The sequence below is a fragment of the Equus asinus genome, chromosome 8, assembly GCF_041296235.1.
Source record: "Equus asinus isolate D_3611 breed Donkey chromosome 8, EquAss-T2T_v2, whole genome shotgun sequence".
Classification (NCBI taxonomy): domain Eukaryota; kingdom Metazoa; phylum Chordata; class Mammalia; order Perissodactyla; family Equidae; genus Equus; species Equus asinus.
The window spans coordinates 53,351,187-53,376,784 of record NC_091797.1 but is presented as its reverse complement, the minus strand read 5'-3'; the positions used below and the strand labels follow the sequence as shown (position 1 = coordinate 53,376,784).

The 25,598-nt window shown below is 41.8% G+C and overlaps 1 protein-coding gene across 4 annotated transcripts in view; it reads right to left on the bottom strand.

The window, feature by feature from the left end:
• ATXN1 (ataxin 1) overlaps positions 1–25,598 on the bottom strand; it is a 384,106-nt gene that overhangs the window by 139,348 nt on the left and 219,160 nt on the right. For all 4 annotated transcript variants that reach the window (XM_044773206.2, XM_070515602.1, XM_044773209.2 and 1 more), the window contains one exon: positions 7,774–7,902. The gene's annotated coding sequence lies outside the window, so the exon portion shown is untranslated. The remainder of the gene's footprint in view (positions 1–7,773; positions 7,903–25,598) is intronic.

Genomic DNA, 25,598 nt, shown 5'->3' with positions numbered 1-25,598 from the left:
GGCTTGCCATGGTAGAAGAAGGGAACAATCTTTGTGCCCAGTTCTCTTTGTTCTGCAGGGTAAGTTTTACAATGCTTATAACAGGTAGTAACTCGTAGGAGCCCCAGGCATCAAGACTGTCTATCAAAGTCTTGGATTTTAGCCCTTGGAGGAATTACAATTTTTCAGTTCTATGCAAGATACAAAGGCTTGAGAAGGAAAAAGGAAAACGAAATGAAGAGTAACCTAATGGAAATTTTAGAAAACTATTTTAGCAAGAGTGATTTCATTTCTAGACACACTAAGTACAGTGTCCAGATGTCCAGGAAGACAGCTTATGTACAGACTGAAAGAGCTAACACAGCCCAGTACCTAGGCAAGGGTCCTAAGCAGTGAATTCTGCTGGCATTGTGGCCACGTCCTATCCCAGTGCCAGAGGCTTGAGGCTGGAAGGGAGATGGTCACAAGACATGTGTGATAAAGGATTGGGCAACAAGTGGGATTTGGAGGTATAAGAAGACGGCTGGGTCCAAAAAGCATGATGACAAGAACCTGCCTGAGTCTTGGAAATCAAAGATCCTGAAGGAGATTGCTGATTGTATCCCATTAATATTTCCATTTTTGGGGATCCTATTTAAGGAAGTCGTTCAGAATGGAAGCACAAATAGAAAAAAATGACTGAGAAACTAACCTTATCTAACATACGTTTCAAACAGTTAATTTTGCTATCTGACTTAAAAAGCATTTTATACTTGTTGAAAATTACGATTTCTTAATCACATAACTTACTTATTTAGGTATCTGCAAAAGGTTAACATAATCCTCAGAACATAGAGAAGACAGATTAATTCTTTAAATCTAAGCATAATCTAGCATAATTTATTACATATACCACTTGAAATTTAATATGAATATACATTGGTTAAATGATTTTCTTGTATTACAATAAATGTTTGTTTTACAAAAGTGAAAAATTGGGGGAATTAAAAGAATGAAATTATCTACTTGTCTTTTTATATTAGCCTCAAGAAACGATTTATTTACTGGTAAGAATCAACAAATTTTGTTTCCGCTTTATGACAGAACAATGTCATTTAGTTCCTATTTATGCCTCACTTTTCGGTAAGAAAGCAAAAGAGGAAAGCAAAAGAGGAAAGCAAAAGAGCAACAACAATCTTTTAGAGGAATAATGAAAATAATTCAAATACTACAGTATGATATACTTTGTCAGAAATGACAAACATTAGTAATATTCCAACAAAGAGAATGGAGCTGATCAACCCCAGAGGTGTCGAAAAGGGTGGGAATTATTTGATCTTTAGCTGGAAGAATTTTCAGTGGGTTAATACTTCCCTTCTGGGGCAGCACCACTATCCAACTTCCCTGCCTTCCTCCTTGCGTGTATACTGATTCTTGAACAGTGGGCACTTCAAAGATACACCACTTGAGAAATACTTTTTTGTGTGTGTGTGAGGAAGATTAGCCCCGAGCTAACATCTGCTGCCAATCTTCCTCTTTTTGCTGAAGAAGACCGGCCCTGAGCTAACATCCATGCCCATCTTCCTCTATTTTATATGCAGGATGCCTACCACAGCATGGCTTGCCAAGCGGTGCCACATCAGCACCCAGGATCCAAACCGGCGAACCCCGGGCCACCAAAGTGGAACGTGCGCACTTAACCGCTGCACCACCGGGCCGGCTCCAAGAAATACATTTTTAGTTGTAGGTGTCATTTCTGTCCAAAGTTCAAGTTGAAAACACTACACTTACTAGGGCTGAGAGGCATCATTTCTTTAAGTGGCCCAAGTTCCTGCTTCAGCTTTTGCATAGAAATATATAAAAGGACACTATAGGAGAATGGTTCCCAGGGGCTACAAATTCTGTCTTCGTTGGTGGTCATACCACATTGTTTCTGATGGAAAGCGGTTTCTGACTCTAATGTCTCACTTGCCCAGATGCAGAAGCAGTTAAATAAAAGACTAGTTTTGTCTTCTCTCCCTCCCTTACGTTCTCAAAGCACACACATATAGCAGCTTGAAATCCTACCCCTGAGTCAAGGCCTAATTCACCCTCAGCGGCCCTTGAAGCCTTTCCTGAAAACCCAACTCGGAGGAACCCTACCCATCATGACTTTCGGAGCAGCTGACTCACGCCCCCGAGAACATCCTCCCATGGTGCTCTGTTAAAGTCAGGTCTCAGAGGACAGTAAATATAGATTACTCATCACTGTATCCCTAACAGACTTTAGCACACCTTGGCCACAACAGTCTTTTAATAAATATTATTTATTTAGTGAATTCTTCACAAATAGAACACAAAAACTTTTTGCCTCTGCACTATTCAGTTAGAAAGCAGTCTGACCAGGCCGTTGATGCTTTCTTTTTCCCCACAGAAAACAAATATTTTAGAAGACACATGCACATTTTTCCTTCCACAGCTTCTGGGCGTTCTGTGTATTTCCCTTCTCCTCTCTGAGATGCTGAGAGGAGGAGGCTGAGCCCCCGGGGAAGGTGATGCCGAGGGAAAGGGTGTGCCTGGGAAGTGCTAGACTTTGCCAGCTCACTCAGGAAGTAGCTCTGACAACTCTGAGAAGTAGCTTGTGCAAAGGCCCTGCCGAAGGAGCCATGGCCAGGAATTAGTGAGGCTATCAATAAGAAGCAACTGGAGGAAGTGTGGGACAGGGAATGAAATGGGTGAAACAGAAAACTCTTGAGGACTTGAGGCTGTACAAGGATGCCCAGAGTACCTGGCATGGAAGGTGCTCAGTGAGAGCCTCTTCGCGTTTACAATACACAGGCCCATTTACCGGGTCATGAGAAGCAAGGACCAAAAACAGTGAGACTGTTTTCCCTCATGTATCTAACAGTAAAATCTCCCCTTCTCTCCTGACTCCCTTTATCTACCTCGGGTTTGTTATTTTTCTTTTATGATAGTGCCAGAAAATTTGGTATCACAGATGGCAAATCGAAAAGGTACAAATTGACAGACACATAGGGAAATTCCCAAATCGCTCTTACTAGAGTGTGTCTGTGTAATTCTCTTACTCTGGAGACCAGAAATTCAGCTCCCAATTTTCAAAGTTTATAAAGACAGCATAATGCTGTCTAAATAGGCACAGAGGTGTTTATTTTAGTCTTTCCATTTCTTCCCAGGAATAATGTAACTTCTCCACACTCAGAGCAGGTATTCTGACAAGGGGGTTGATAAACACACAAGAATCAAGACACTTTTATTCCTGCTATCCTCAAAAGCAATGGAGGACGGTCCTCCTTAAGAAAGCTTTTAAGAACTTCCCCTTATCACCACAGAGACATTCGACAGACTTCATTTCTACCAGCATGTTATTTCTTTATTTTCCAAATTGTGTGTCATCCAAAAGCAAAGAAAATGAAAATGACGCCATTCAGTACATGGGGAGTTTCCAGGTAGATTCAGCACCTCAACCCGGCTCCCACTTTGGGAACAAATGGATACATAAATGGTGATAAAGTGATGTGATTGTAGGAGGCAAAACCACCACTGTGCACAGAACGCCAGGGCAGACCGCTCACAAACAACTGATAAAGCAAACCACTCAATGGAAAAGGGGAGGAAATATACGCAGGGCACATTTTTGTTTTTTCAAGTATCAGAAAATCCCCAAACTCTATTGATAGTTCTATAAAGTTTTTTTTTTTTTAATTGTTTCCTTTCCCACATTTACTTACACACATCACAGACATTTAGCATCTACTTCTAAGGGAAAGAAAGCAGGCTAGTCTCTCCGTGCCACCACTTACCCTACCAAACTACTATCAGGTTCAAGCAATTCTCATCAGAACCCTGTTTACGCTCCTTTTTCTAACGGCTTAGGCCCACACAGGAGAAACCCCAGCATGTGCTGACTCTCTCCTCACATTCACTAACGGGTATTTACCGAGTGTCCACTATGGGCCAAGTGGCATTTTAGATGTTGTGGATTCAGCAGGGAATAATAAGAAAAAGAATAAGAATGGTAATCATAAAATAATAGCCACGCTTTCATGGGGCTTCCAGTCTAGTTGAAGAGATGGACGACTAACAAATAAATATACAACATGGAAGGCGATTAAAAAAAATAAAGTAGGCTAGAGGCTAGAGAGGGATGGGGTGGGTGCTATTTTATGTAGGTCAGGGGAGGCTGCTTTGAAAAGGTAACTTGAGAAATCCTGCGTAAGGACACAGAGAAGCTTAAGAGAGAATTACGGGGGCTGGCCCCGTGGCCGAGTGGTTAAGTTCGTGCCCTCCGCTGCAGGCGGCCCAGTGTTTCGACGGTTCGAATCCTGGGCGCGGACATGGCACTGCTCGTCAGACCACGCTGAGGCAGCGTCCCACATGCCACAACTAGAGGAACCCACAACGAAGAATACACAACTATGTACCGGGGGGCTTTGGGGAGAAAAAGGAAAAAATAAAATCTTTAAAAAAAAAAAAAAAAAAGAGAGAATTACGGATCATGGCCTCCCTGCTTATGGACTAAGCAATACTTGAGTACGGCGGTGGGCAGTTTCTAAAAAGTTAATTTTAAAATTGGCTCATGTTTAATTTTCAAAAAGACCAGTGAGTGTGGATCCTAAATTTAAATCACTAAAACTACATTCTCAGGAGGCCCTCAAATGAACATCTTTTGAATTGTCACGTGGTACCCGAGAGGGTTCCTGCAGAAAGGGTATCACAATGGTGACATACTAATTTTTTTTTCCTAACCATAAGACTGCACTCAACATTTTAAAAGCAGTTGTAAATTGAAGTTGTGCCAGATCATTGACTTTTAGAAGCCAAATAGGGTAAAATGAAGGTCCAGTCCGCCTCATCTAAGGCTGATCCTTTACGCAGTGTTAGACACTTACAGCTGGGAGACCCACCAGTGGTCATTTAACTCAACTTTTTTTCATGTTAGTCATCATAAAACAGGCCCCCAGGGCTCTGGGGGGCCCGAGGTCATAGAGTCAAGTGCACCATGATGCAGGCTCCTGACTCTTGAGCCAGATTTTCATCGCCATTCCTTTCTTGTGCAAGATGCTACATCCTAGATCCAGTCTGAGACACTTTCAGGAGCAAACTGCATCCGCTAGAAAGATGGGAGCAGATGTGAGAGGCGGTAAATGGGGACAACAAGAGGAACGCTGCAGAGGTAACGAATTTGGGGTGCAGTCTGCGAGGACAGCTGAGGACAGGAACCACTAATCCAATGGCTGCTACGATTATGACTCAAATGCTCATACACCCACCATCATACCCCACCTATGTGCAAGCGTACATTCTTTGAAAATCTCCTCCTTTCACTATTATAATGGTACAGGCCTCTGGGCACCCAGGACACCAAAGTAAGAGGAAAATATGAACTCAATGTTGTAAAAATGCTCCAAGATTATAAAAGGTAACCAACTACTAAGATGACTAATTTCAAACTTTGTTAAGATAACTGGGAACCCCCCTCCACTCCCAAGTAAATGCAATTTGGAAGAGCAAGTCCTTGGTGCTAAAGGAGGTCGCGAGAATTTAGTATTTTCTTCCTCTCTCTCAACCCACTCCATTTACTGAAGGATTTTAAAATTACTTTAAGTTGGCCATGTGGCATCTTAAAGTTTACGCTTCGGAACTTCTTTGAAAACCTCACTCAAGGTTTGAGGTTTGGCAGGGTATCATGTGAGCGGTTCAAAGCAATGGTTTAAAAGAAAACACCAGCAGATTTGAAACAAAAGCTATCTTGATTATAGTAACGGCACTGCTCTCAAATGGAACCTGAAACCTAAAGCGCTTTTCCATAACATACTTGTTTCCCAGGATAAAAACGCTTTAAAAACCGTCACCAGAAGCGCATTCTAACAGCCACCTGTTTGGGAAAATAATTTCTAGTAAAAACACCTGCTCCTGGAGCACCCAAATCTAACAGGACGTAAAGTTGTTCCTTAATATTGCTAGAAATTTTTATAAGGAGATACTTTTTAGTAAGTATTAAAGTGCCTTACAAGATGCTCTGCCCCTCACAGGGACTCCAAACCAAGATGTCATTGAGCAATAAACAGGTGGCACAGAGCAATATATAGACTTAGAAAGTAACACTTCTTGAGGGTTAGTGACTTGCCCAAGGTTGCAAACTTACTTGACCTTGACCATAGGGCCAGGAATAGAATTCAGGTCGACTGATTCCAGGAGCTGTGTACTTTCCACTATCACCAATGTCATCACACATACAAAAGGGAACCACATTAAAACACCAGTGTCTCCCATCATCCATTTACTATGAGGCACTGGGAGATTTTGGATTTAATAAGCTTATTTTAATATTACTGATTATTTAACCCTGAGGAGGTATGCATAAACATGCATATTTCAATACAAATTTTTAGAAAACCATGAAATAAAAAAAATTCAGGGGGGCCGGCCGCATGGCCGAGTGGTTAAGTTCACACACTCTGCTTCAGCAGCCCAGGGTTCACCAGTTTGGAGCCCGAGTGTGGACCTACACTCTGCTCATCAAGCCATGCTGTGGTGACATCCCACATAGAAGAACTGGAACGGCCTGCAACTAGAATATCCAACTATATACTTGTGCTTTGGGGAGAGGAGAAAAAAAAAAAAAGGAGGAAGATTGGCAAGAGATATTAGCTCAGGGCCAATCTTCCTCACCAAAAAAAGCACACCTTAAAAAAAAAAAGTCTCTTCTCCTTCCCTCAAATTCTGCCTCCTCCCTTTAAAAAAAATTCAGTGGAAATTTTTCTTTTCAGTGTTAATTCTTCCTGATACATGCCCTCATATTAGTAGCATCTTGCTTTTTCAAAATCTTTTATGCAACTGCAAAAAAGCAGGCAAGAAACGCCTAGAAAGCTTAATACATAGTTTTATGCATATATATACATATACACACAAATATACACACAAAAACATTAATATATATTAAGTATGCATATATGCATATAGAAAAACCCCTAGTCTAAGTTGGCTTTTCATTTTCTAAACTTTGAAGATAACACATTCATAGGCCATCCTGGGTTTCCTGTAGCTGTGTTCTTTCCTGGTCAAAACTCTTGCACACTTTTCTTGTAACACAGTCTAGCAAAGAGGTCAAATCTCCAGACAGCAGCAGAGCTGGTCAAAGCTCTAAGTTTCGTGGCGGGTCAGCTCCTTGAAGCCCACAGTGTGCCGTCTCTTCAATTACTTGATACTACACCCCTCATGAAAGGTGACCAGCAGCTGACACACAGGAACTACTTTACCAATCCCAAAATCCCAACCCAAGAACCTGACAAAAACCAGTACACCAGCCAATTTTGAATACGAGAAGCACCCAAAACAACTGTACTTGCATACCTCAGATTTTTGAAAGCAAGAAAAAAAATTCATTCCAATCATAAACTTCACATAAATAAACATAATCGCTGGGTGCAAGTCCTGGTTGCTAACCTTTAGCCTGGAGAACCTTACCCCCTAGCCACCGACCTCAAAGAACAGCGAAAGCCCAAGTTAAAGAGGTTACTCCACACTTGATACCGTTTGACTGTACCAGGGGAAAGCCCGTTCCTACAATGAAAGAATCATTGTATTCCACTCTTTTATTCCAGAAGTAGATAATGAGCAGCGCCCCACAGAAGCCGAGAGAAAGGCAAGTTCATGGCAAATAAAAACAGAATCTCTCCCCTAAAAAAAGAAATTAATTGGATGATCACCTAGAGCTAATGCTAATACCCCTTCATCACCCTGGCTCAGTTACATCCAGTGATTCACAAACCCTCGCAAGGCAAGCCACTGCAGATGCTGCTCTTGTTAACTTACAACATTCACTGTGCACTGCTCACAGGTAGCCCCAGCCTATCCTTCACCACGGAGACTTCTCACAAGTAGCTGGCGTGCTCCTGGGCTCAGGCGTGTTCTTTCTTCCCTTCACAGAGACGTGAGAAATCCCTAGCATGGGAACAGAACAGAGGAAAAAGAAAAAGGTAAATGCATTGTCAAATCACTCGTTGGTTCAACAAATGAAATCTCGCGATCAATGAGACTAAATGATAATTCACCGAAAACCACTTTCCAGTACCCTTTCCTTAAAAAAAAAAAATTTCAACATTTTTGCTCTGGCCCCAGGAAACACATCACGGCACGGCCAGCCTTTTTCCCTGCCCTGCCCATCCCATCCCATCAAGTTGAAGCCAATTCTGGGAGACTCGGATGCAATCCCAGGTGAGACGCAAACTTGCACCACAGTCTCAAAATAAGTCACTTGATTTGAGTCTCTGCAAAAAGGAGGGAGCTAGGACTCTCACCTGTTGCCATTTCACACTTCACTGGGTTCTTGGGAAGATCAGTAAGATCACTCTCGCAAAGCACTCACAGTTCGCGAGAAGAAAGACACTATGTAAACGCAATGCATGATTAGTGGTCATAAGCCTGTTACTGAACTCTGAGCCAGAATATAAAAGCCAGCTTTGGCGAGGCACCAACAGTCAACCATCCCTGGGGCACCCAAACATCCACAGATCTGCATGGGCCACTGTGCTAACACTCCCCTTCCACTGAAGGGTCAAGGGAGGCAGAGTACCGGAAAGGAAATGTCTGGCATCTCAGGGAGAAAGAAAGCGAAGGCCTGGAGCAGGAATCAAAGAGAAAAGGGGACAGAAAGGTGGGTGAGAGAGGCCTGTGCGGGCGCGTCTTATTCGGTCCATGCCACACGGCTCCCTCAGACGGCCAGGCTGCAGCGTATGGTGCACTGGATGTTTTCGGAGCTGTGAAATTTTCCACTTGTCTGTCTGCCATTTCCGCCCACCGAGGATAACACTTACACACAGAAATGGCACACCAGCGCCCTGCTGGGGAAGGACTGGATAATTTTTGTTTGTTTGTTTGTTGCTTTTAAAGAAAAGACCTATTCATGTCCTGGATCGTTAATATTTTCCACACGTGAATTTCTTGATTTTTTTTCCCTCCTTCAAGAGAGAGCCAGGAACAGCTTTTCCTGGGTCAATATTAACAAGTGATTTTGACTGGTGTATTCTTGAGGAGCGTGCTTGAGCTATAGGAACTTAATGAGTGGCTTTGGGGAACACGAGAAATAGAATTTAAGTGCAATGCTAGAATCCTGTTTGCTTCCCAAGTAACTCATCCACAAGGCTGGTCATATTTTCCTTTCCAAGTTATAAGCACACAATGAAGAAAGGTGGAGTTGCAGGATTCACCCTGTGGGTGTAATAATATTCTCGAGGGAAAAAAGGGGTCCTTTATCTCAAAGGAGGCAAGAATGAACAATATCAAATCTTAGATTTGGAATTAGGGAAACACTGACAAGTACACCTCAAAATAAAGAACTCAAAAAAATGGAGAGAAATAAATTAGGACAGAAGGGAGAAAGGAAGTGTCTGCTACTAATATAATTAACTATGGCTTTAATAGTAAATACAGTTTACCAAGTGCTTCCTTATTAATTCATTCATTCACTCAAAGAATTTTTACTTGGTGTGCACTATAACCGCCGGGTTCTCGGTTTATGACAGTGCACAAAACTGCCAAGGACCACGCCTTTAAGGAGTTCATTGAAGAACTGGAGAATACGATTTTTACTATATGTATAAAATTTGAAAACTGGATAGGCATTACGAAGGAAAAAGTAACATTATGATTTGCAATCACAAGGGAGGGTCCTCTTTTAGAAGGAGGGGCTTAGGAAGGCTTATCTTACAAAAGTAACATTTTAGCAGGGAAGTAAAAGTTGAGCAGAAGTTAGCCAGCCCCTGAGGTTCCAGGTAGAGGAAACAGCCTGTGCATTATGTCACCTGACCCAGAGATGTACAACTAATTTCCGTTATCTCATCTTTTTCCCTGGCCATTGCCATAGGTCTCCTTGATCAAGAGAGGAGCAACAGACTTTCTGTTAACTAGACTTATTACGATCATTTCACAATATATACATATATCGAATCATTATGTTGTACACCCGAAACTAATATAATGCTATATGTCAACTATATCTCAATTAGAAAAAAGAAATGAGCAACAGAACTGTTCCTAATACCTTGAAATAGAGATGATTTTATTGTCTGACTTCTGGGCCATCAGAGCACCAAACACTAGTAATTTCTGCTAGAGGAACACACTTTAGTGCAGGTATTACACTTGATGTGACAAGAAAGGAAGTCTCTGGCTTCCTAATGCATCTCAAGTCACCTCAGCATCACAGTGAAACAAAAGGAAGCTCTCTGTTAACATCTGTGTGCCACAGCTGGGTTAAAAAAAAACCCTCCCCCAAAGGGCTAAAAACAGATCACATTATACGTAAACTTCAGAAAAAAATCTTCTTAGTACCTTAAATTTGCTGGCTTCCTCTTGACTACTAGGGTATTTTTATAATTTGTCTCCTGGACTTAAACGGCATTTCTGCCCCCCTTCAACAGTGTCCTGGGCGCCTTCTCTCCTGGTTCTTGGTTTGGTTTTATCTGTTTACTTACCCAGGTGAGCAGCATGATGCCAAGAAATAAAAAGCAATGGAGATGTTGTGTTCATCTGAAGTGTTTTCTTGTTCTCTATCATTCCAGATCTGGTACAAGTTAATCCTTCCACTAAGGAAAATCAGTAATTTGCTTTTTTTCATCCTACAAAACGAAGGCATCCTCAGACAGGCTCATTCATGTTCTCCCCATGAATGCAGTTGAGTTTGAAAGTCTTGTTTGCAATGAATAAGCCAAACTCCTATTTGAGTCTCTTTCCATTTCAGACATCCAGGATAAAATGTAATTTCTCCTACCAGTTTCTCATATAACCAAAAATATTAATAATACTCCAAGTTCAAAGTCTTGAAATACAAACCCTTGCTTTGACTTAGGAGTTTTGACAAACTAACGAAACTCGGAAAGAAAAGAGAGCCAAAAAAAAAAAAAAAGGACTTCTTGCAGCCAAGATGCCCAACACCCCACCATCAGACCTGGGAAATTATGCCAGGCTGACAGTTTCATCCTCCGTCCAGTGAAGGAAATGACACGATGCCAATTTCTCCTTCCCGAGTGCCCACAGCACTTACAGTCTCTTCCACACATTTTGACCCACGGTCCTTTTCAATTCAGCACTCTGCTAGACGGCCTTTTTATACTCCACTGGATTTATTTTAAGTCTTGAAGGCTCAAAAACTTTATAAGCTCCTCCATGAAAGAAACCTTGCCATGCCCTTCTTTTGCAACCTCCTAATAGCGTTCTAGTAGAAGAGCTTGAATTTAAATTAAATGATCCATATCCAAAACCAGTTCTACGACTTAACCCTTACTCCCAAGGACTCACTACTCTACCGCTATAATTTAAGCCTGCCTCACTGTTCTCTGTCCTCCTGGGACTTGCAGCTCCACTAACGCCTATCATCCAAATGAAAGCCCTGCATGAACTTGAGAACAATTAAGTTAGAACTTAGCCTCCCCTCTTCTGTTCTTTCAATCCATTACATTCTTAGTCATTAGTGGCTTTTGAACAGCTGCCATCCCCTTTCAAGATTTACAATTCTCCCCACCCTGTCACTTGGAGCCTATGTCCTTGATTCTCTCAGCTTTTCAAAGCCATTATTAAGGAAAGCCTCCTGGTATGTGGAGGGGAGATGTGGATGCTCTAAGGCACTGCCTTTCAAACTTGAACCAGCATTAGAAAAACCTAGAGGTCTTGTTTAACCACAGACAGCTGGGTCCCGCTCCTAGAATTTCTGATTCAGCAGGTCTGGCTGGGGCCGGAGAACTTGCATTTCCAACAAGTTCCCAGGTGATGCTGATGCTGCTGGTCCACGGACCGGACTTTGAGAACCACTGCTCTTTCTGTCAATTACACAGCCAGACCAAAGCTAAGAATCTTTTGAGTATATTTAATCACTATGAGATGGCTACACTTTAAAGAATGATACTTGTCCATCCCAAAGAGGTGACAAATGACCAAAAACCCAAAAGAGCCCACACACTTTAGAATCTGGGAAAACTTTCTGTGGTTCTTAGTCTTGGGCTGTTAGTCTGCTCCCCTCCTACTGGCTGCAGGTCCTGTTAGTGTCAATTCTGCCCTCTATCTCTCCTGCAATCTTTTTCCTCTCTTCTAGAAACTTCTTCTCAGCCTACAAACACATTCAGACACTGCTATCCATGAAAGACCTTCCCCATACCCTGATACATTTCCAAATGGCTACCACCTCTCTCTCGTGCACCAACAAACATGGTAAAGTGTGGTATAAATTCAAAGCCAGGATTTCACCAGGTACATCTTAAACCCTGACAGTTTGATTTCCACCACGCTTTTTTTCAGTAAACTTCCTTCTCTTTCAAAAGTCATGAATGGCTTCCTGCCTGCTAAATGCAGTGGCCTTTTCCTGATTTCTCTTATAACATTTGATACAGTTCACCAATGGTTCCTTCAAGTTTCTTTTACTTTTATTTAGTGGACTAGAATTTTTGCAAAACAGCATCTTTCTGGAATGACCTCTCCTCCATTTTCTTTGTGATTTGGGCAGAATGACCTTATGCCTTGGGTCCAGAGATGGGCATCTGACCCAGGTCTGGAGATCAGAATACATATCCCTCTCGCCATGATGACTGGCTTTAGGGATAGGCAAGTGACCAAAGCCACACCAATCAAAGGCCTCTCTCAGACTGGCTGGGACTCAGAGGAACGAGGTGCCGCCTCCCAGTGAGACCGTGGGAGCATGGTCTACTAAGAGCTGGTTTTACCACCTTGTGAGGAAAGCTCGCTTCAGAAGGAAGCTCTGCCAGCAGGGAGCAAAGCTGAAAGATAAAGTCTGAGTCCTGACGACAGTGAGGCCCCTTGGATCCAGCCATGTCAAAAGTTAGATTTGTCCCTGGATTTTTTAGTCATGCTGTAATAGACAAAATTCTCAGGTAGCCCCCAAGATTGCCATGACCCCTTGTGCGCACACACACCTTCTCCTAGTTATTCAATCAAACACTAATCTGGGCGCTCCTGCTGTGAAGGGATTTTTGCAGATAAAATTAAGGTCCCAAATCAACTGACCTTAAAATATAATGATTATCTTTGGTGGGCCTGACCTAATCAGGTGAGCCCTTCAAAGGGACAGGCTCTTCCAGGAATGAGATTCAAAGCACGAGAGGACATACGAGGGGAGGGGGACCACCACGTGGCAAGGAACTGGAGATGAACACCAGGAGCTGAGAGTGGCACCCAGCCCACCACCAGCAACAGAACAGAGGCCTCTACCCTACAACCACAAGGAAATAAATTCTGCCAATAACCATGTGAGCTTGGAAGAAGACTGCAAGCCCCAGAAAACAGTGCAGTCCAGCTGACACCTTGATTTCAGCCTTAGGAAACCCTGAGTGGAGAATCCAGCTGAGCCGTGGCAAGACGTCTTACCTGCAGAAATTATGGAATAATACAGGTGTGGTGCTAAGCCACTCAGTTTATGGTAATCTGTTATTCAGTAATAGAAAACTAATATATACGTGATACAATAAATTCCAGGGTTTCTTTTGCTTAAATCACTTTGAATTGTATTTGTCTCTCTCACCAAAAACATCCTAATACTCCTGGTTTCTCTGAGATGGAACTATTCTGGTGTTCCTTACATCACTCTGACTGCTGTTCCTCTTTCTCAGCTTTCGTTCCTTCCAACCCCAGGGGATGTATTCCCCAAGGTTCCATGCTCAGCTCTCTTCTCTTTCCAGAATAAGTTCCTTTTATTGCATCTAGTTCTTCAATCTGTATCCTGGGCCCTGGCATCTCCCCCAACAAGCTGCTGGATATATGCAGTATAAATAAATTGAGTCTGTTTCAAAACTTTTCCTCTTTTTTTCCCCCAAACCGGTCCTCCACTTTTATTTCTTTTTTTTTTTTTTTTAAGATTTTATTTTTTTCCTTTTTCTCCCCAAAGCCCCCCAGTACATAGTTGTATATTCTTCGTTGTGGATCCTTCTAGTTGTGGCATGTGGGACGCTGCCTCAGCGTGGTCTGATGAGCAGTGCCATGTCCGCGCCCAGGATTCGAACCAACGAAACACTGGGCCGCCTGCAGCGGAGCGCGGGAACTTAACCACTCGGCCACGGGGCCAGCCCCCCTCCACTTTTATTTCTGATTCACGCTAATGGCGTCATTGTCTCCTCTTTCTGCCACAGTCCATCAGTTGTCAAGTCCTATCAAGCCTGCGCTCTATTCCCACACCACCTTGCTAGTTCAGACTCTATTCCTCTCACAGCAGCCTAATTGGTCTTCTTCCTTCAATATTCTCCCTGCAAACCATTTGAGTCATCCCTGTTGGATCAAACTTCCTAAAGTAGATTATATAATACAACTGGTCCATGCCATACCTTCACGGGTTCCTACGGCTTGCTGAAAATCTTCTCAAATCTGATGTTTAAGACCTTCACAATCTGGCCCCAACATGCTTTTCCAACTTTGCTTCCTACTTCTCCCCTCAGGCATGTTCTACCAGCCCCACTGAGATCCTCTCTCCATCTCTGAGAGCCCAGGTTTCTACTTCACAGGTCAAAAGCCAAGCTACACCTACCGAGACCTGCTCAAATCCTACTTTTTCCATCACTCTTTCCTTCATCCTCCTATGCTACAACTTTCTCAATCACAAGTACCTTTTTTTTCTCTCTTTGGATATGAACTCTACATCTTTTTACTTCCTTTCCTTAGAATGCTAATCATTTTATTGCTTATCCCAAAAAAGGCACCATTTCCCCAGGCAGACTCCTGTAAACTCTGTGAAGACAGGGTTTGTGACTGTCTGCTTTTTGTAAGCCTCGTAGTGCTTCTGCAAATGGTAACCCATTGATAAAGACTTATGGATTAAGTGATTGAGAATGTGGTGTTTTACTTTTTCCTCTGACATGTCCTCAAGTCTCTTGACTCTGTGGTTTTCAAATAAGAGAGCTCCTTTTCTGGTGACTTGGAGAAAAATCATTACATAAGCCAATATGGAAACTGCTCAGTCAACTGATGAAACGTTCTGCAAGAGCCTCTTTTTCTGATTCACAACTGAAGCTGACTCTTTGTATTTTCCTTCTGAGGAAGAAAGAGAAGCAGCCAGGGCTGCTGGCAGTTGCAGAGGTACGAGTGCTTCCTCTGGATGAGCATGCTCAGCCCAGCAGGGTCCAAGGCCTCTGTCTGCACCCTGCCCACAAAGGAGCACACATGTCAGTCACAGAGGGCTGACGGCTCCCCTTCTCCAGGAAAGGCAACGTCACTGTAGAACTTTCCTGAGAGTATAGGTGTCCAGGTGGATTTCAAGAAGAGCTGGAGGAAAGTCAAGGGTGGAACAAAGCCCAAACTGAAGGTATTCTGAAGAATATGATTTATTCATCACATCACGTGATCCCTACTCCATCAACATTTGATGATTTGTGTGGTTAACCACTGTAAAATCTTTTTCCAAACTGACCATCCTTGGGTATGTAGCATGCACCTGGGACATTTTCTACTGATATTAACCGGTTTGTGTTCAGGTAATAAAAATTAAAATTAGTATCTACCTAAGGAACACATAATCAGAGAGATAAATATGCTGGAAAAAATCCTATGATCAAACTTCTTTTAATTATAATTCATGTTGATGCATGCTACTGTTTCCTATTATTAGCACAGCTTATCTCATAAAGGTAAGCTTTATCCACACACATACAGACTCAGCAGGTGTCTCTATCTGTATGCAGGTCCCATCTCCTTACTGGTATAAAGCAAAGTTTGCTAAGAAATATAATTATTCATCCAGAGAAACGTATGTCTGCGTATCAGGAATAAAATGACAATATAAATGAGAAATACCTAATCTGCATTGAAAAGCCAGAAAATGACGTCTCTAGGAAATTACGATTTTACAGACCAAGATGACATGCGCTCCTTCTTGACAATTTCTTCCTCGCCTTGTTTGTTTGACACTGCTCCTGAGGGGGTTGCTGAAGCCCAACAGGAAGCATTATGGTCCAGGAGACAGAGGAATGGGGATCAAGGAGCGCAGAGACCACACTGCGGCTGCACATCCCCTGGGTTACATGTCCCTTTCATGAGTCATCACACATCCCCTCCCTGGAGGAGAGTCCTATTCATGCCTGCCCGAGGAGGGCAGAGTGCTTGGGAAAAACGGGGACGGTGAGGGCAGAGTCTGCGCTTCATGCGTTGATCATTTATAAAGCATTTATAAATCATGGGCTGTTATGGTCCATGAGCAGCCATTATGAGGGGTCCCCTCACTTTAAGTTTCTTTCCTTTTCTGCTCTATTTGCTCCTTTTTATAACAAAATTAATAAAAGTCCTAAGAAAGAAATTTACATCTTTTCCTCTCCTTCTCTTTTGGCCATAAAAATAGGAGTTATATGATAGTATCCTCAAGTATTTTATTGACCTAATTTCACAAGGTACCAAGTAGTGAGTCAAGGTAAAATGACAAGCTAGAACCCACACACACCGCCCTCCCCATCCTTTTCGACAGATACAAGTAACAGAACTTTGGAAGCCGATCAAAGCCACAACTTTGTTTTCATTCTATGAAACACTACTATGTAAAAGCCTGGCTAAAACCAGGACCTCCAATCATGCTTTAAAAGTTCTAGTATCCTTACATGATTAAAGGCCATTCAAAGACTTTTTAAAAACAGAACTATTTTCCAAAACTCCAAATCAGTAAAAGTTTTAACTACCCAACTCTTGCATAATGTTTGGATTAACAGGACTTTCCATAATTATATTAAATCAACCTCATTTGTCTCCTTTTTGTCTGTTTTATTAATTTAAAAGCCAACAGATAGAATGGCCCTATTTTAACCTCTTTTCTCATACCATTCCAGGTAGTGCCTCCTTGTTTAAACATTACAACTTTCTGGTGCAATCAGAAGAAAAGTACTGCAAGACAAAGGCGCTATTGAAAAGCTCTCTCCTCTTGGAGGAGGCCTTAATGAAACTATTCTAGCTTAAAACTGAGATTTCAACGGTCTCAGCTGTGAATACCGAATAACAGAAATGCCACTTGGCATTAAGTCTCTGGATTACCTGCTGAAAGACCAAAGGCAGGAATACTTTGATGTGGGTTACTTGGTGCTGAGGAAATACCAAGGAATACAATTACGCTTTTCCTATAAATCTGGAGTTGAAGATTTGATACCATATTTGGAGCAAAGATCCACCGTGTTGAGGGCAGTGAGAGTACTATGAGCCAATTACAAGTCATAGTGGACAAGGAGATACCTCCTATTCCACTTGCTACAATGTCTTAAGCTCAAATAAAGGGCAATATCAACCCTATTTTCTGAGCAAAAGACCGCAGTAAGATATAGCCACAGTTTGCCTTCAGAGTCCTAACTCAATTAAAATACTTGATGAGGGGCTGGCCCCTTGCCCGAGTGGTTAAGTTCGTGAGCTCAAGTCAGCAGCCCAGGGTTTCACAGGTTTGGATCCTGGGCGTGGACATGGCACCGCTCATCAGGCCATGCTGAGGCGGCATCCCACCCAGCACACCCAGAGGCACTCACAACTAGAATATACAACTATATACTAGGGGGCTTTGGGGAGAAGAAGAAGAAGAAGAAAAGATTGGCAACAGTTGTTAGCTCAGGTGCCAATCTTTAAAAAAAATATCTGATGATCATGTTTCATTAAAAATCCCAAGGAATTTCTTCACATGATGAGCATTCTAAAAGTTTCCTACATCTCTGTAAAAACGAATATTTAAAGCTCTTCAGAATGAGCAACATCTGTTTGTCACAGGGCTCTAGAACACACATTCTTAGGGAACAGCATCCCATTTTTATTAGAAGAAAGAACAGCAGGTTGTCTCCCCTCCCCCTTCACCTTGTAGGTTTCGGGTTGATCCTAAGATCACGGCTCAGGGGATGCTCGCACGTACAACTCCTAACAAATCAAAGGGAGAGAAAATCTCTCCCTCCTTAATTGTTTTGTCGAGTAAGTTCTCAAAAAGTTCAATTTTGTTACCTTTTTCAGGCAAAATAAGAGGGCTTTTACAAAAATTCTATTGCTAAAACAATGGAATTCTCCTGCGAATGACTTCGTTATGGAAATGAAGTGACAGCCTCTTTTATCTAGCCAGGCAGAAAGTCTGCATTTATAAAAGGCATTCAGAGCACTCAAGTGCTGTGTGTGGGAGGACATAAAATGCTATTTTTAATTCAGATTGCTGCATTCCTCCCATACAGGTCTTTCAGCATAATCATAATCATAATCGTACTGATCTAAAAAGAAAAAAGAAGATTCCTATTTCTGCTGACCCCAGCAGAAAAAGAGAGGAAAAAGAAAGACAATGAAAAGAATGATGAATACAGCTTCCTTCCACTTTTGGACCACTCAGTAGGCCCAGAGATCACTCTCCAAAGCTATCAGAGCTGACTGTCTATTATGCAGAATTAAAAGCACTCAAGCTCTGTGAGTAACAGCATTACGTCTTCTCACACAAATTTACATTTTCGTACGTGTGAGTTTCACTCTACTGAGTTTGCAGGAATCACCTGTGCCTGCTGGGAAATGCTGTGCAAGTTCTTTCATCTGTTCCCAAGAGTTAACCTTCCTTGGTGGTACTGCGATGGATGAGTCCAGCTGTGTGGCAGGACCACGCTGGAAACCCAATTTCTAATTTCAAAACCTGGAAGGCCCCTTGGGTAAGCAAGAGGCACCTGAGCTTCGGTTTGGGCAAATGCAGAGCTTTCCAGGTCACGTGTGGAATCTGCAGATGGAGCCTCTTCACGTCTGCCATGTTTCCATCGGGTCTGCTGGGGACCAAAGTCTGAGAAGAAGTGATGAATGGAAGTGCTGGTAAGGAAGTGAAGACCAGTGTTGATGATTCTCTGCAGAAGTATGACATCGGAGGCAAGAGTATAGGATGAGAGTGGAATTACAGAGGATAACTGGTGGAACAGGACCCTCTAAGTCCTGGCTAAGTGATTGGTTTAAGACCACATGCACAGGATTAGAAAGAGATGGGGTCACAGAGAGATTTATCAATTGAGGCAAAATTCACGTAATGTAAAATTCACCACTTTTAAAGTGTACAATTCAGTGTTTCTTAGTGCATTCACAATGTTGTGCAACCATCAACATTATCTCATTCTAGTAGATTTTCATCATCCCCAAAAGATACCCTATACCCACTCTCCATTGCCTCCTCCTCTCAGCCCCTGGCAACCACTAATCCACTTTCTGTTCTATGCCTTTGCTTATTCTGGATGTTGCATATAAATCACATACAGTATGTGGCCTTTAGTGTCTGGCTTCTTTCACTTAGCAAAATGTTTTCAGGATTCATCCACGTTGAAGCAGGAATCAGTACTTCGTTTCTTTTTTGGCTGAACAATGCTCCAGTATATGCATATACCACATTTTGTTTCTCTAGTCATCAGCTGAGGGACATTTGGGTTGTTTCCACTTTTTGGCTATTATGAAGAATGCTGCTATGAACATTCTTGTACACATTTTTGTTTGAATGCCTGTTTTCAATTCCCTTGGGTGTATATCTAGGAGTGGAACTGCTGGGTCATATGATAATTCTATATTTAACTTTTGAGGAACCGCCAAATTGTTGTCCACAGTGGCAGCACCATTTTACAGCAATATATGAAGGTTTCAATTTCTACACATCCTTGCCAACGCTTGTTATTTTCCTCTTTTTTTCTTTATTATGGCCATCCTAATGGGTATGAAATGGTATCTTAGTGTGGTTTAGATTTGCATCTCCCTAACCACTAATGACGTTGAGCATCTTTTTCCAATGTGCTTATTGGCCATTTGTATACCTTCTTTGGAGAAACATCTATTCAAGTCCTTTGTTCATTTTACAATTAGGTTGTTTGTCTTTTGTTGTTCAGTTCTAAAAGTTCTCTGTATATTCTGGGAACTAAACTTTTATCAGATACGAGATTTGCAAATAGTTTTGCTCATTCTGTGGGTAGTCTTCTGACTTTCTTGATAGTGTCTTTTGATTCACGAAAGTTTTTGACTTTGATGAAGTTCAATTTATCTATTTCTTCTTTTGTTGCTTGTGCTTTCAGTGTCATATCTAAGAACTGAATGCCAAATCCAAGGTTGTGAAGATAGATTCCTATGTTTTCTTCTGAGAGCTTTACAGTTTAGCGCTCACACTTAGGTTGTTGATCCATTTTAATTGTTGGTATATGGTGTGAAAGGTCTAACTTCACTCTTTCACATGTGTCTAATGTGTCTTTTCCAGCTGTCCCATGACCATTTGTTGAAAAGAGGTTAGAGAGATTTTGAGTATGGTGTGATTTTAGTCCATTCTCTTAAGAAAACTTTAAATATATATATGTGTATATATATATGTCATTTTGCAAATTTAATTAACTGACTTTTGGTTACAGTGAGTACAAGTGCATAAGCTTTTTTTTCATCCCACATTTTGAAGATGTAGCAAGTTTTTGAGAATCATGACCCACCAGCCAGCGCCATAATCCTTTCAGGGAAGTCAACCAGCTCCTGGGTGGTGCTTTGCAAGGACTAATTTCCAAAAGCAACAAGTAGCTTGAAATTGCTAGGTTTTCTATTATTTTAGTTCCATTTGTATCCATGTCTGTTCCCTTCTAGTGAACTGTTACTGTCCTTAGACATCTAGAGACATCTGTTCTCTTTCCCACCCCAATACCCACCTATTTATATTGGCTCTTTGGAGAGAACTTAATAATCTAATTCATACTACATCAGACATAATATTCTTTTGGCATGATGCCTAAGCCTGTGTTTTGTTTCAGCAAAAAGAGTAAAGTAGAGGTTGTAGAATTCCAAGTATCATCCATTTAGCCACTGGAAGAACCGGAGACTTTCAAATCCCCCTAAAGCATCATTTCTCAAACTCGGCTGCATATTGTGATCACCTGGGGAGCTTTAAAAATACTGATGCCTGGGATCCCCTGCAGAGAGCCTCACTTCACCGGTCGGGAGTGCAGCCTGGGCAATGAAATTCTAACGTGCAGCCAAGGCCGAGGGCCAGTGCCCCAAAGTCAGTCATCAGAAGGTGCTACTTACTCCTCCCACCCTCAGAGCCAGCTCTTCCTGACAACTCCCACCACCCGCAGTCTATTAGGGATGGACATCCATTTTTTAAAAGTTTTATAATTTCAGATTAAAACTAACAAAAACTAAATTTCCTATATTAATTCTCACTTAATCTTCCCCAAAAGCCTGTGAAAGGAGGTTTACTATCCCCAATGACCAAAGAAGAAACAAACTTTGAGAGATTAAGCAAGAGCTCCAGATCACAAAACTTGGAGGTGGCAGAGAAGGGATTTCAACGTAATTCTTTCAACCCCAAAGTCTGCACCATTCATGCTGTCTCTCTCAGTCATTTTAAAGGGGCCAACCATTATGAGTGTGGTCATATAACTTGGTAACGAGACCCACAAAGGGAACAGCAACTTCACATCTTCCATCTAGCACCTGTCTTGCGGGATGGGGCTAGGGGATACACACTGAAGAGAAATGGTGGGCACTGTCCCTGCTACTCACTGTTCTTTCTCTCTGTTGTATGTACACGGGTGTGTGAGTGTGTGTGTGTGTGTGTGTGCGTGAGAGAGAGAGACAGTGTATGTCCATATAAGAGAAGTGGACCTCGCAGGTATATCTGAATTCAGGAAGATATGACATGAGTCCAAAAATGTAGCTGGGTAGGGTTTTCAGAGATGAGGAGAGAGCACTTAACACTTTCCAGTAGGTGATAAAACTGGCAACAGGCCATGAAATACCTTTATTGGGGTACAAAAATAACAAACACTGAAGAAAATAACACCTCATTCATTTGCAAATTTAATCTGCTGCCTCTATATGATGACAAAGCTCAATCAGTTAAAAACAGCAAGACCAAAGGATATCAGGCAAAAGTCTGCGATACTTAAATATTCAGGTTCTTGTAGTAGAGAAGGCAAAACTTCCACATAACATCACCTTGTCTGCTGAAGCGTGGGGCACATTAACAAACCTTTACACAACAGTAGAATGAAGTTAGAATTGATGAACATAGTGGTAATGGTGGTAGAAGTTGGGAAGTGAGTTTCAAGTCACTTTTTCCTCCTCTTTCTAACTGGTGCACTCAAACAAATGTGTAGGTCTGAGCATGCATGCTTCTGCGCCTGTGCCCATGTGCTTGTGCATGCGTGCATGCGTGTACACACACACCAAGCTTAAAGGGAAAGTGCACTTCAGTCCTGTCATTTTTCATAGGCCTAACTTACTCATCCTTAAGTCAAGGGGTGTGGGTTGTAATACTATCATTCTCTATCTGTGTATGCCTACATAAGGAAACTGGGAGAATTTGCATCTCCCAGTAGATTCAGGAGCTGGGAAGGAGTAAGGATTTGCTGGAGGTTTTCTTAGGCCAGTAACAGAAGTTGGTTAGACAAGAAGTTTGCACAAGTAGGAGTTGCGCCTGCTTGTCTCCTAATTGTAGTGAATCTGTCAACTTTCTTTCCAGTGTATCAAGACTTTACTCTTCAAAATCATTCTCAGTGTGCTCTGAATTGCTATACTTTTAAGCTAACTACTTCTCAAAGTGCTGTTTAAAAACTGACATCTTCAACCACATTTCAGGCTTAGAATGTATCTAAATTTGCAAAGTCTCATTGGTTCTTATGAAAGTGCTACTTTAAAAAAATACACTTGACAGCCAATCTCTTGAAAATGATTTGTGCAGAAATTGTGTTCAAATTACTTTATATCAAGACATTTAAGAGAAAATGTGGTTTTCTTTGTAACAGGCTAAAAATAATGATATCCTTTATCTTCAACTGAACATGTACATATGTTGTATAAGCTGTTGCGTTTAAACAAATTGAAAAACAGTAGGATTCTGGCTACAGTCCATAAAGAAACAAAACTTGCCCAGAATATTCTAAGCATTAAAAAAACTACAATTAACTGTTATTTTCTACAAAGTTCAATCCTACATACAGAATCAGAGTTGTCAACCAGGTCCAAGGCATCAAATTATAAAAGCTAAAGTCTCAAAACACACAGGAAACTGAGAAAAAAAAAATATTGCAGTCCAACTTTACATAAGGAGAAAGAGAATAAGGGGAAAGTCCGTTTATATTTCTACAAGCTCCTCTTGAGTCAGTGGGCAATATGCTATTTAAGTTGACCCTTACGGCAACAGTATACCAATTGAACCCCTAAAATAATTCACTCTGAACACTTCATCGAATGTTTATTGAGTCCAAAGTGCTGCTAGGTGAAGTACACGGTTCATAAATGGATAAAACAGATTCATCACTTTGAATGCAGAATACTGATTTTTAAAACACAAACTCAACTGTAACTAACTCTAATAATTTTTGGTGAGTTCTCAACACCAAGAGCAGTGATTTTCAAAGGTATTATTTTTTTTAAGCCAGAACCCTGCCTTCAATCAAAATCTTACATAGAAACTTTGTACGTAAAACAAAACTGAGGCTATTTATGTTGACCTCTTGGTTCCTCTACCTCTCCACCCATCACCATCAAGGACTTCCAAAGGCAGCCCCTTGGGTGTTCAGGGGGCTTTGAGAAATCCTCAGGCCACTGGAGAATGTGGTCTGACCTCCACTGGTCTGAGGAGTCCACATTCCTTAACATGGTGTATGGGGACCTCTATACTTTGCTCCTTTATTTCACAGCCTTATAGGCTCACCATCCCACTGGCCCCGTGACACATCAATTCGTCAATAATGGAGTACTGACTGTTCACTGCACACACTATGTACTATGTTGTTTTTTTCCCCATGCTTTGTCCATGCTGTCCCTCAGCAGGTGATCCCTTCCTGTCCCTCACCGACAAGATGAGTGCCAAGACACCCCACAACTCTGCACAGTTGGATACTGTCTTAACTGTGTCTATACATTCATTTTTGCTCCCCTCACGCTGGGTAATTATTGTTCATGTGGCCTTTACCTAAACTAACTTGTGAGAAACTCAAGGAGAGTATATTGTATTTATACTTGTATCCCAACTTTTAGCACAGGTCTTAGCACATAATAGGGACTTAATAAATGTTGAGTACAAGAATGAAGATGGATGGATGGATGGATGGATGGATGGATGGATGACACGGCCTGATGCATTTTCATCAAACCAATGGAAAACATTGTGTAAGTATACGTACATACATATATGTATATACATACTTTTTAAAAAACTGTGGTAAAATACACATAACATAAAAAAATACTTTAAATGTATAATTCGGTAGCATTAAATACATTCACACTGTCATCCAGCCATCACCACCATCCATCTCCAGAACTCTTCATTCGGCAAAGTCGAAATTCTTGTACACACATACACTTAAAAAAAATGTCTTAAGAGTGTAGTTTAACGATCTAGGGTGTGGAATACCCAGCTTCTTCACTTCCCTTTTGCCCCCACCTGCTGTGCCTCTCATGCTTTTTCATCCACACTTAGGACGTTCCTTAGTGAGAAATGTGGTAAATGTGGTTGAGACCTGTGGTCAATGAAACTCCTAGCTACTAGCTTAGCTACTAGCTAGCAGTTTAGGTTGCTCAAAATGAATTTTCTGGATTGTTTCCCTAAGCCCTCACTGATTCCTATTAACATGAATTGTTAGGAGTCACCTTTCACACCTGGGACCGTTTTGGGACAGACAGCATGCCTAAGGAGCAGACACAGGTGTAAAAGAGCCTATATGTAACACACACAGCTTATATGTGATATCCACATGACTTTATTTTTCATATTTTAACATTTCCGAACTTAGGACTTGTTTCATATATGAAACACATACATACATACATACATACAAAATACATACAAAAGTGGTAGCATTTCTCTTTTTTCCCCCGGGAAACTAATCATTAGATCTATGACATATCTTAGAATCAGTAGGTCAGAGAAATTAGAGACAGCTTGTACGTATTTCACCTTTGTACAGAAAGACTTTTAGTTTAAAATGTTTGCATAATCATGATCACATTTTCAGTCTTACACTTAGAGGAATTTAAAGCAAAGTAAAGTAAAAGGACTTGAAAAGGGTGACAAGTCCCTCTGGTGAATGGAAGGAGGTGGCCGGGGGCAGCAGGTGACCTGACGACCAGGCTGGGATCCGTGCTAACTGCTACCCCAAGAAAGGCCCTCCACTGCTCCAGACTCAGGTTCCCCCCGTATAAACTATAAACCACACAAGGTAAATTAAAATTAAGACAGGGTCAAGCTATTCCCAATCCCCTTCCTGCACCAACCTTCGACAGCTCTCTGACCTCGCCCAAGAGACCTCACGGGGACAAGAGTTGAATCACCAACTGGTTTACTTCACATGGTTGGTTCGGGCGCTAGATATACAGGAAGAGCCCACCTCATCTTGTGCTCAGCTCTCCTACTTCTACTTTTGTAGCTTTTGTAGCTATGGTTCTATTTTCCAACTTGGATCATTATTAACTGCTTTTTACTTCACAGCAGCTAATAACACATTCCCTCTAGGGAACCTAGGCCACTGAGTGAGAGGCCAAAACTCAGCCAGACATGGTCTAACGTTCTCCCACTCAGCTGTGCTCAGACCAGATACTTAGATACGCATGACGCAGCCAATCAGTCCTTGCCTGAAGGAAGGCAGGTATCGGTAGACCAGAGGTCAACCTTCTTGACCAATCAGTATGTCCATCATGTGCCAAGTGAACCAGCC